At 37.7% G+C, this 12,536-nt stretch overlaps 1 non-coding gene across 1 annotated transcript; it reads right to left on the minus strand.

The window, feature by feature from the left end:
• Positions 1-4,949: 4,949 nt before the first annotated feature.
• On the minus strand, positions 4,950-5,140 carry LOC134852212 (U2 spliceosomal RNA). The gene has a single exon (XR_010164292.1). It is a non-coding gene; the product is annotated as a U2 spliceosomal RNA (small nuclear RNA).
• Positions 5,141-12,536: the final 7,396 nt, after the last annotated feature.

Raw genomic sequence — 12,536 nt, forward strand, 5'->3', positions numbered from 1 at the left:
AACGCCGCTTTGAACTTCAGTTCACGTGCTGAAGATGAGTGAGTCATGGCAAGCATCTTTGATTTTCTAGTGCTGAAAAGTGTTTTCTGCCCCGGAAATTTAGCGCAAATCGTCAGCTAGTAGTTGTGATGGGTTGCTACAATATGAACAGGTCAAAACCGGGGGCGAGTCGATCGACCACTTCTTGTTTACCTTCTTTGATACTAGAACCGCGGATTTTTTTTTACCTCCAATGGGCTTTTTGAGAGTTTTGACTACTATCTGCTCTGACTAATTTTCCGAATGCTGATTTTTAATCCAATGTTTCCGGGTTACCTCTATGCATTGCCAAAAATTCTCCATGATGAGCTACTTCTAAAAACCAATGTATCGTCTTTTTTGTGAGTTTTTGTTTATACTGTTAGAAGGCACAGCTTCTGAAATTATAATTAGGCCCTATATGGGTTGGTTTTAGGTACCATCTATATGTTAATTGTTTTGGTTAATCAACGCTTACATTAAAGTCCAGGAAGACCAAAAAAAATGTTCTTATCTACTTTTTTTAAAGAAAAATGCAAATTTAGATGAATTTAATTGCAGCCTCAAAGGCTGGACTTGTTTTGCCCTTCATACTTATCTTAGAAAAGATTTAACAACCGTCTAGGACCGATCGGTTTGCTGTTGTCTCATGAATATCTTGCAAAACCAGATTTTTCTTAGCGAATATCCCATAGTGGATTTCGGCATATTACCCCATTTAACAATTTACGAATACAAGTGGACTACGCATTCCACCCCCTAGCTCAGTACGTCGCTTTTTCAGACAATCTTTTATGGATGACTCTATCATATTCTATTTTAACAACGTCGAAATTAGTACTTTTTTGATTAATGCAGGTTTGTTTTCTGTGAGACATAAATTGGAAAAAAAACTACTGCAACGAAAACACCCAATGCTTGATCGTCTTGATTTACATATTTTAAACAATTTTTGATTATAATGAAATTTACTCGCAGCCGAGTTTACCAACTGTTTCATAGTTTTACGAGACATATCAAGAGAATTGGTTTGCTCATACCGTCTCTAATTGAATATATCATTAGATGCATATGGGGGGACATTAGTGCGGGACATTAGTGTACAGCAACTTTACACCAATGGAATATTTGATCTCTTCAATGTCCAGTTTCGTTTTCTTTCAAATTTTCAAATATTTTGCCAATGATTTGCTCATATGGTCATAGGAGCTAACAGATAAAAAAAGTACAGGAAGAATTGCTGTGCCTGAAGTTTGCACTTTTGCTAGTCCATAATCCTAAAATCTTAGACAGCTACTCCTTTTTTGGTCATTTAGGTGTTCAGATTGCAATGAAAATTCTAGTTTCTTCTCATATGTCTCCTCCTTTGTCACACAAAAACCTACACCTTTATCAACTGGCACAGCCGATGAACCAATAACTTTTAAATAACTTCTAGTTTTTCTATTCTTTGTCCAACCGTTTCTGTTTACGTTTTTTGCCTATTTATTTGCAATTGTTCAATTTCGCACAAAGTTTCTCCAGGTTTTCTATTTTACAAGATTTCAGGTAAAAATTAATTAATATCAACAAGGAAACGAATCTCCACGAACTTGCCTCAGACCGAATATATTTTTACTTTAAATGGGTGCGGCAAGCTTAATTTGGCCATGATTTGCGCATGTATTAGTTTAAGATTGAAAGGCTCTGTAGCCATTGGCTCGATGGCCAAAGACAGCGTCTCATGAGCTTTTACGCCTCAAATTGTCAAAGCCAATTCGTGGGGTTTTGGACATGAAACTTAAGGATCGTTCACTTTAAAGACTGCTACAAGAATAATCCCATTCTATAGAAAAAATAAAGAAAGCCACCATGGTCAGGTTTATTAAAAGCTGACACATGTGAACGGCCCTACAAATCTCCAATTATTCTTAGTTCTTGTAAGACAAAATGCATTTGGTCAGATGGATCAACCTAAAATTCGAATTATCTCAGGAAAATTGGACATTGTCGGCTCAAGTAAAACAATTCAATAGCTCAAAATAAAATGAAAACAACTCCGGAATTAATTCCAGTAATGCAAGTGATTTAGATAACTGGCAAGCAAAAAGTACTCAAAAAATTTTCCCAAAGAGCTTTCCCACTCAAGCAATTCTTTAGTCTAATTGAACTTCCGGCTTTTATCGACAGCTTTCCTGAACCCTTTGTTGATTTCTCCGAGCATTGGCAACTCTACTCAAGTACCTATTTTCTATTCAGGCCAAATGCTAATAGCAATTGAACTCAACTGTGATTTTTCTAGCGTGTTTCCCGCAATTGTAACATCGGCTGTTCCGAACTTGATTTCTGATGTTCAGTTAATGCGAGAAAACTGTGAATGACAGGCCTAATTTGAAACTACAGGGTGTTTCAAATAAACTGTAATGTTATAAAAGCTTCTCATTTCATAACTGTTGATCAGTTCGACTTCAAATTCGATGATATTATGTAGAACAGGCGGAGATTTGATAAAACTCAAAAACTGCGTTGATGAATTGAACTCGATAGTGAATACCCGCGATTTTCCAACTATTTCACGCTTCCACGCAACAAAAAATTTTTTAAACTATTTGTTCATACGTAAATGAAAACAACGAAATGGTTTTCACAGTAAACGAAGAAAAACGGATCATTTGTTTGTTTGCAATTTAAGAATCCCCAACTGAAGTTCGGAGAAGATATATCAATGAATATTACATTGCCCCACGCGTTGCATCAACACTTCAACTTACGCAGTTTATCAGAGTGTGGAAACGGTTCCAAGAAAGAGGCGGGTTATCGAAATTTCAAGGGCAGCATCGAAAAGGAACGGGGTTACCAGGAACCGATGAAGCGAATGCCAGTATTATAAGACACTTTGATTTTCATCCTAAAGATTCAATAAGTAAAGCAGCAGCTGATTTGGGGTTGAGCCGCACCACAACTTGGAGAGTCGCGAGAGCTGCCAAAATGAAGCCCTACAAAGTGCTCAAAACACACCAAATTAAAGAGACGAACATCGGCTTGAGACTTACTTTTGGTGTCTGGTGCTTGAGCAAGATTGAAACAGCGGCAGATTTCACATCACGGGTGATTTTCTCAGACGAAAAGTGGTGGGTGCTCGACAGCTCTCCAAATTCTCAAAACGATAGGAGATGGAGTTTAGTTAACCCCAGAGAATACGCGGAGTGCAAGTACCAGGGCAAAAAGAAAGTGATGTGCTGGATGGGTTTCCTTCAAGGAGCTGTTCTTGGCCCGTTTTGGTTCGTAGACGAACAGCAACGACCAATAACACTGAACCAGTTTTCGTATCTGAACATGCTGGAACACGACCTCTGGCCAGTTCTTCGAGAACGACGAAACTTGAGGCGCATATGGTTTATGCAAGACGGAGCCACATGTCACTGCACGGGACGCGTACTCAGTTGGCTTGGGACAAAGTTCAACGACAGAATTATAAGTAGACGAACCCCTATACCCTGGCCACCTCAGAGTCTGGACCTGAATCCCCTGGATTTTTGGCTGTGGGGTCATCTGGGGAAAATTGTTCATGCTGCGAATCCACGAAGTATTGACGAACTCATGCAAACTGTAGAAGATGCCCGAAATACAATAACGCCCGATAATATCGAAGAATCATTGAGAAATTTGACGAAAAGGTTACAAAGCTGTGTTGCTCAAAACGGCGGACACTTTCAGCATCTTTTATAAAACAATTTTATCAGATATTCAAATCTCCGCCACTTATCTATCTTGTGCAGAAAAAATTGTGTATTTATCTCTTCTCAAAAAAAAGTTATAGCGTTTTATAAAATTACAGTTTATTTGAAACACCCTGTATTTTGCTGAAAGTCTTCAATCAGATCACAAATGATTTCAATTTGATCGAATGGCACTACGAAGCGTAAGAAAAATAATAACCTACTTTCAATGCGAAACTGTTTCTTATGCCTTTTAAATACCTTGAGCCCTTTTTCCTAAAACCACTTTGAGTTCTTCTTGGAGCGACCAAAATTGGTGTAAAAATAGTCTAAAATAATTGACCTACCGATGTTATCAATTAAAAAATACTAGAAAAATCTCCTCACTTAATGCTTACGCCAAACAACTCTAATTTCCAAAACAACTGAGGTCATGCAATTTTAATTACTGATTGTTTTTCCAGCGATGCACTGATTAAATTGATAAGTTTGAAACATTTTGTTAATGATAAAAAATTTTTTTTAAATAAAATCTCTAACTGTGCGAGTAAATTGTGTCACTTTTGAGAATAGTTTATGCGATCGTTCACCTAACCTTATCTCGTTCAACTAATACACAAATAATCAACTAGCTTGGAAATTACCCTCAGTTTATAAAATATTGTCAGTTTTTTCACCGTATTTGATTCCTTTGAGGTTTAATAATAAGCAGGCATTGTCAAAAAATACTTTGCTTGAGTTGTATTCTGCGAAAAAACCTAGACTTTTCAGTTTCTGTTTTGAGAAGTACTTCTTTAAACGAATCGACTGTTTGTTTTGAAAATAACCCATTTCCAAGCATTCCAACTTTGGATGCTTGAAAGTGGGTCCCGTACTGAAATTTTTTGTTAAATTCAAATCTGGACATCGAAAATTCATACAACTTTCATATCTGTATCAGTCCTGTGGCTTGTCTCTTTTTTCGCTGTATGGAAAAAGTCAGGTATGATCATGTCTGCTTCAGGTCTGGCCCAGGTATGATCAGGCCTGTCACAGGTATTTTTCAGATCTGACTTTACATGATCATACCTGGACCAGACATGATCATAGCTGAACCAGACATGATCATACCTGGACCAGACATGATCATACCTGAATTTACATGATCATACCTGAAGCAGACATGATCATACCTGACTTTACATGAACATACCTGGACCTGACATAATCATGCCTGAAATTGCATGATAAGACCTGAAGCAGACATATCATTATGGTAGTTTAAGACCGGGACAACCCTTGAGTCAACCGAAGCAAGCTTCGGTGTTAACTCGAGAAGCAAAAATCAGTTTAGTATTGGTGCCAGGCATTGCCCAGCATGTCAGATATTAAGCTGACAAACACAGATACTATATATGATCTCAGCCAAAAGGCCGAGAAGCGATAACTGAAACAAAGGATCTTTTTTTCTACACGCCTCAGACACAACAAAAAAAGAGCAGCTCGGACCATAAAATTTTTAAACTATCCGATTGGATTCGGAGCTAGGTCGCTCCCGAAACAATTCATACAAGATCATGGTAAATAGTTAAGAATAGGCAGTCATTATGATTCTTTGCCTAATCAAAACACCCTGCCGGCTTGTAATTTTATCGTAAGACTACAGTGGAGTTTATTATAACCATCTGTGTTTCTGCCGTTACCATGTCTAACCAGGTATAGTCATGTCTGATCAGGCATAGTCATGTCTGACCAGGTATAGTCATGTCTGTTCAGGTATAGTCATGTCTGACTCAGGTATAGTCTGAAAACAGCAGTGAAAAAGATATGCACAGCGCTGGAAAACAGCTGGTGCCTGACAATTGTGAGATCAGAAGTGAAATTGTGAGAAAAGTTCGGAACGGGTTTACTTTAGAAACAAACAGTCCACTCGTTTCAAAAAAAAAATCTCAAAACAGAAACTGGATAGGCTACATTTTTGTGCAGAATACAACTCAAGCAAAGTAATTAGGGCAAGATATTTGGTCAAATATGAGAAAACGAGGATTTATTGCCTTGAGTAGTAAGATATTTAGCACTCAGGGTAAGAAAGGCAAGTACTGTATCTATTCCTAATTTAGGAGTTCATCAGTGCAAGTAGAGTGTGCTGAAGAAACTGTTCGTTCACCGCTTTTTTGGAATGAGATAAACATAGGATAATTCAAAAATGATCCACATGGATTAGTTTGACTAAGCGACGTATAACCAATATTCATCAATTTATTGTCTTGCATTGCATCGAGAGCCCTTGGAATATCATGAGAGGAGTTGAAAAAAAGATGGCTCTGAAAGAGAATGACTCCCTCGCGATTAAAATAGCATTTCACTAGCCATTTTCTTGGTCGAAAATCAGGAAAAATTGAGTCAAACATCTTCGCAAAATCGAACAATGCGCAGATAACAATCAAGACGAAGAATTTGAACCTTTTTCGTCAATAAACTCCTCCTTTTTTTACTGAAGTGATACACAAATAGTCGACAGTCTCCAATGTTGCGGGTTCAAGTCAATCTATGTATGGCTAAACGGTCCGACATCTCGCGACAAGCATTGAGAAATAGCGAACGGAAATTACTGTATAGGGCATATGTTGGACAGCAAATAAGGCAGTCTGGTTTTGATAATGGTGCATTGAAATTCAATTCAACTAATGGTGCATTGGAATTCGCAAGCAACATTAAGTTAATTACATTAGATTTGCTGCACATAGAATAAAAAAAACCGGCAGTAAACACGCGCGATAAATTTGGAAGTAGGGAGGTGACAATAAAAACTTTTTTGAAACAAGAATTTTTGAAGCAAATTAGATGTTACCATAAATACAGTAATACAAAAAAAAACAAGTTCCAAAGCTCTCAGATTTTGTTGGCACAATTAGAAAAAAAAATGTTGCATAAACTCCATGATAATTGCAATATTTTGATTGGTGAGATCTTAAATGATTCAAATGAATAATGTGTGCGACACTTTTTACGATCTCTGATCTTTTGTATTTATTAGTTTGAAAATTAGAATCTACAGAGCAGAGAAGTAAACAAAACCTTGCAATTATCATTATCAAACTGTAGTTAAAACACTGATTTGGAGTCGAACAAACAAAGGGTTTTCCTACTGTTGAGAGTCTTCACACAATTGTCCTTAACAAAGATGCAAGATATAGAGCAGTAAGAAAATTATAAAGGCGAGAAAAACCATCGGCAGTGGCCAGGAACACTACAAAAAACCTCGTTTTATGGCTGTCAGCCAGGTCCTTTGTAAGTGCGACGAATCTTCAAAGAGCTGAATTAGCCATAGGCGCAACTCTGTCGTTTCTTTAGAGAATCTTTGGCTTTGCGTAGTCTTAACATGAACTGAAAAAGATATTTTTTTAACTACACTCATATATGATTGTAGAGAATTGTCACTTAAATTGAACAAAAAGACTAACAAAAGGAAAGAAAAAATGAAGTTTGAGGAGTGCCTTAAATGGTATTGCGGTAAAGTCTGAGAACAATCAGGCGCGGTTTACCGAAACATATATATGCAGATCCGCAAAGTGTGAAAATTTTTCTACAAGAAATTGATGATTTACTAAAGATAGTTGAAAAAGACCCTGAGTAAGTATTTCCAGCTGCCAATGTACATCAATTTTACTTACATTCCGCTATTGAAACACCAGATGCATCAAGAAATCTTGTATTTTGAAAATTAAAAACTGACATCAATAAAAAAAGAAGAGTGAGCAGTGGTTGGTTTCAATAATCAACTGATGCAGGTACTATCCTGAGTTTTAGGAGACATGCCCTCTTCATAGTAAAAATAATGTATCTGAAGGAATAAGTCACCAGGTTTTTTTGAAAAACTATACATTGTTAAAAATAACTCAATGAAAACCAATCACGAACAGTGGTAGGACCACCAAAATCCCGATAACCTTTCATCTCAAGTTGCGTCTTGGACCTTCAAAAGATTAACGAGGAGAAGAAAAGAATTCCGAGCAAAACTGACATTGAGATCTTCTGTTTGCACCATTCTGAAAATTCAATATCGAAGCACCACACTCATAGTTCTGCAAAAAAAATGCAGAAACAGGGTTCATCGCAAATTTAGTATTCATCTCGCAAACCTTCAAACAAGTGTGTCATTATTGAAACCAGCTTTTTCAGTAAGCTATAATCCAAAATTCTCGATAAAAATACAGAATTTAAAGGTTGAAAATCCAATTACGTTGGCCAAACGGACAAATATCTTAACAGTAGGATTGACGGGCACCGTGAAGCGTATACACCTGTCTGAAAAGTTCTGAAACAGAATAGTGGCGTTGGTTTGAGCACCGAGTTGAGTTGAAAGATCATTGCAAAGGCCACTTTAGATTATTAACGTCAGAAAGTCTGCCTAAAAAGGCGAAGCCAGGATTGAACAACAGCGACAAACTCAGCAGGAAGCAATGAACTTGAAGGTATTAATCGAAAACAGAATATTGAGCTAAATCTCATAAAAATCGGAAAACTGACATGAAAACGTAATATGATATTCCGATCAAAAATTTACGGATGAAACTTAAGAAAAAAAAACAAATTGTTCAAGCAATAGTTTGGTTGTTTTTTTAAACTCCGTATTTGACACTGGTAATTGATTAGCTGATAATTGGTACACTTGAAATGTTTTTGATTTTTTGATAGAAATAAATTGCATCATTTGTATAGTCCGAAACCAACAAATCTAAATTTTTTACAAAGGACATCAAACTGATCGCCTTTTCTTCGAAAAACGGAAGCTGAGATTTTTTGAATCTGCAAAGTTTTCTTCTGAAAAAAAAACGTATTTTGATTGAACTTTTGTAAAATTTGCTAATGCTGGAGGAGATAGAGGTTTAAATACAGTGTATTATAAACATATTTTATTTTATCGTAGCAATTTGGGGAGGGATTTTTCACTTCCATAAAGCATGCTTCGAAAAGCTACTTGGTTATTGATGTAAAAACACAAAAAAAAACTCACACCGTCATTGTACCAGTAGTGGTTCAATTCTGCAAATTTTTTAATTATCAGACGAAACAGAGGAAAAGTGCTAGTCTGATCAGCTCACAAACACTAGCAATATTCTCCCAAGGTATCGAAAGTTTTTATTTTGGCTTCAAATTATTTCTCACTCATTTTTCCGGAAAAAATTTTCACTTGAGCAGCAATTGTCTAATATGAAGAAAAAGAGGTGGTTTACTGGAATTCGAAAAAAAAGGATACCAGACTAAAATAAGGCTTGATAGTAAAGATCTGATAAAAAAGGAAAAATAAAAAAAAATCATTGAAAAAAGAACTCTTGTAAAGAAAAGCAAACACTTCACCGATAAGGCTACAGTTTTGTATAGCATAGCTGAAGTTGGCATTATTTACCGAGCTTAAGTCATGAATTATTTCGTCACTCCTTCTATATTGACAAATTGTTCGGAAAAACAGAGGAAAAAAGGCAGCGGACTCAGTGGTAGGTCTCATTTTTCAGTACAATGGAATTGATTTAGGGACCAGTTTGAGTTTATGTAAGTTTATATTGATTGTCATTTTTCTGTCTGGGGACCTGCTGCTGTGACCTTGTAATCTCTATCGTCCAGCATGAACTGAAACAATCCGGTGCAGTAAGATTTAGATTTGATGCCTTACAGTTGCTTTGCAATTTAACTTTACACACTATACATTTTACATCTTCAACATGGAGCAGCCAGCGGAAAAAAAGGAAGAGGAAAAAATCCGCCAAACATTTTGTCGTTCTGGGACGCACGTACGCCAGAACCCCCAACGTATTGGGAGGAGCGGATCATTAAATTTCACTGGGGGATGATCGCAAAATACGATATAGATCTGGACGATTTTGATTTTGCAAATACTCTTACCGCAGCGGCGATTGCAGCGCTCCCAAAAGAAGTCAACGGGAAGAACCGAATCGAGGCTGAGGAGAAGTTAAAATCGAATTTAATGTCTGTATTGGGGACGAGGCGCAGAGAATATTCAAAGCTAGAAAAACCGACGGTCAGTATTAAAACGGAACGATACCCACGAGTACTGGATGAAATGCAAAATATTTTCAGACGCAAGAAAATGTAACACACGAAATAGGGTTATTTTACGGGAGGAAGCAAAGAGAGAATGAAACGTTTTTGCGGAATTAAGCGCACTAGCTGAACGATGTGATTTCGCGAATGCGGCCGAAAATATCCGTGATATATTCATTATGAATATGCGCGAGTTCGAGTGCCAAAAGGAACTGTCGCGGTCTGCAAAGTTACCGGAGGAGGTCTACGTTACCGCAAAGTTACCGGAGAAGTGGCTTGGGTGAATCAGCAGGGATACGGGGAGAATGGGTCAGCGTCGTCGGAGTCTGATGACTACATGGTGATGTCTATAAAGAGGAAGAATTGGATGGAGGTGAAGATACCAGGAGCCAGAGATCAAGTGGAGTAGTCCGGGAGAAAAATGTGGCTGTGGGTGGATAGTGGATCTCCCGTGACGATCTTCAGCATGACATACCTAAAAGCAGCATTGGGTAAAACAAACTTTCGACTACAACCATCGCAAGAAGAATATTTGGACTACAATAACAACCAAATACACATACTGGGGAAGGTCGCAGTGACAATGGCACCAAATGGCTGGGCTGCTCCAGCGCAGGTGTCGGTGATAGCAGGGAACCACCAGTCAATTCTTGGGCGCGACCTAACGGGCACCTTAGGACTCGAACTAGTTCAAAGACGGAAAGTGATGGGAATAACTGGGTAAGGGAGCAATCAAGACGCAGAGGAATACGACGAGCTACAAGCGTATTTCTATAAATTGTACTCAAACTTATTTACCAGAAAAAAAATAAAATTCGCAACGCTAAAGTAAGGGCCGAATTCTTTGAGTTGTTAAAACCGGTACAGCAAAAAGGTCGTCGGGTGCCAATCAGTCTACAGGATAAAGTAGACAAGGAAATACATCGGTTGACAACAGAAGACCATATTATAAAACAACAGGAAAGTTCAGACAGGTATTTCATCTCTCCTATAGTAATCGCAGTAAAAAAAAATGGAAGTATGAAATTGGCAATGGAATCAAGAGAAATCAACAAGCAGGTACAAAAAAATAAGAACCAATTGCGGACGAATTAGTCAGTCGACGGAATAAGTCAAACAATCGCAGAACGAAAAGCGGGGGATGTATACTTTACAACATTGGATTTCACGTATGGGTACGGACAAGTGGCGTTGGATCAAAAACTAGTGAACAGTGTGTTTTTTTTCAATAGTCGAGGGAAAATCAACGGGAATATATATCGTTTCAAAAATGGATTTTACGGGCTCACGTCGATGCCGACGGAGTTCCAAAAATTCATTGATAAATTGCTTAAACAATTCCCCCAAGCTAACGCTTTTATAGACGACATACTGATTGCATCGAAAGGAACAAAAATCGAACACATCGCATTAGTGGAAAAAGTTTTAAAGAAATTGGACGTATCAAACGCTTCGCTAAAATTACGAAAATGCGAGTTTGCAAAACAGAATGTGAATGGTTAGGTTACCGAATTGGGAAAAAACGGCATTTCACCATTGGTTAGAAAAACCCACGCAATAGAAGATTTAAAAACCCCCAAAACCAGAAAACAACTCAAATGATTAATGTGGTCTATGCATAGTTTACACAAATTTCTACATTAGCTCGCCTTTACGACCGTTATTGAGCCAAAACAATGAGTTTGCATGGACATCGGAATGCGAAAACGCAATTCAACAACTACAAACGCTAGTCAAGAACATAATGAATTGAAACACTTCGACATTTACCGGGAAACGAGAATAGTATGCGATGCTAGCCATGATGGCCTGGGTGCTATACTAGAGCAGTACGGTTACAACGGTTGATACCCCATTTCGTTGGCGTCACGCTACCTAAACCCGGCCGAGAAAAAATACTCTACGAACGAATTAAAACTACTTGCGGTCGTGTGGGCTACAGAACATTTTCGAAATTATATTTACGGACGTTATTTTACTCTTATATCTGATCACAAGGCATTACTAACACTACTAAATTCGTCACCGAAGGGAAATAAAACATTTTTCAGTAGACTAACCCGATTGTACGATCGGTTATTACCATACGATTTCAAGGTCGAACATGGGCAAGGGTCAAAAATTGGAATGGCAGACTACTTGTCGCGTTTCCCGTCTGCAGCGGCGCCAGAAATAAGCTACTACAATGAAAGTTTTACGGTCGAAAAATTGCAAATGATAAATGATGCATTAAAACCTAGGGACGAAAAAATTCCTAGGGGTCAAGTAAATCAAATTCAGAAAAAACCGACGATGAGGGCGGAAAAGCATGTTTGTACTCAATGCGCATTAATGTAGCCAAAAAAACGCCGAAAACACTTAAGTATGCGTATAATAATCGTGAGCGAAAGCGCTCACTAGAGGGCGTAGTGACATGCAACCAGCGGTTAGCCAATCAGAGAGCGCATATTTGCATACCGACGGAAATATATAAGTTACGAAACAAGAAAATCAGACTTTGTTCTCAGTTTGTAAAGTCAAGCTATCTTCTCAATCAAAATTCATATCATAACATGTCATCGAGTAACTCTCCTGAAAAACAAGATCCGAAACTACATCGATTATAGTGAATACTTCTACCCAAACTGGAATTATAAACCTTAACTTAGTTGTAAATAGAGTACAAGACCAGCCGCCGAATGTAAGCTCAGATTCCGATATTGAAGTGATACCGCCAGACAAATTAATCCCAAAAAGCAATTCGTCAAAAAAACTAAACACATTGATTTTATTCCCCAT

Source organism: Symsagittifera roscoffensis, chromosome 7, assembly GCF_963678635.1.
Source record: "Symsagittifera roscoffensis chromosome 7, txSymRosc1.1, whole genome shotgun sequence".
Lineage (NCBI taxonomy): Eukaryota > Metazoa > Xenacoelomorpha > Acoela > Convolutidae > Symsagittifera > Symsagittifera roscoffensis.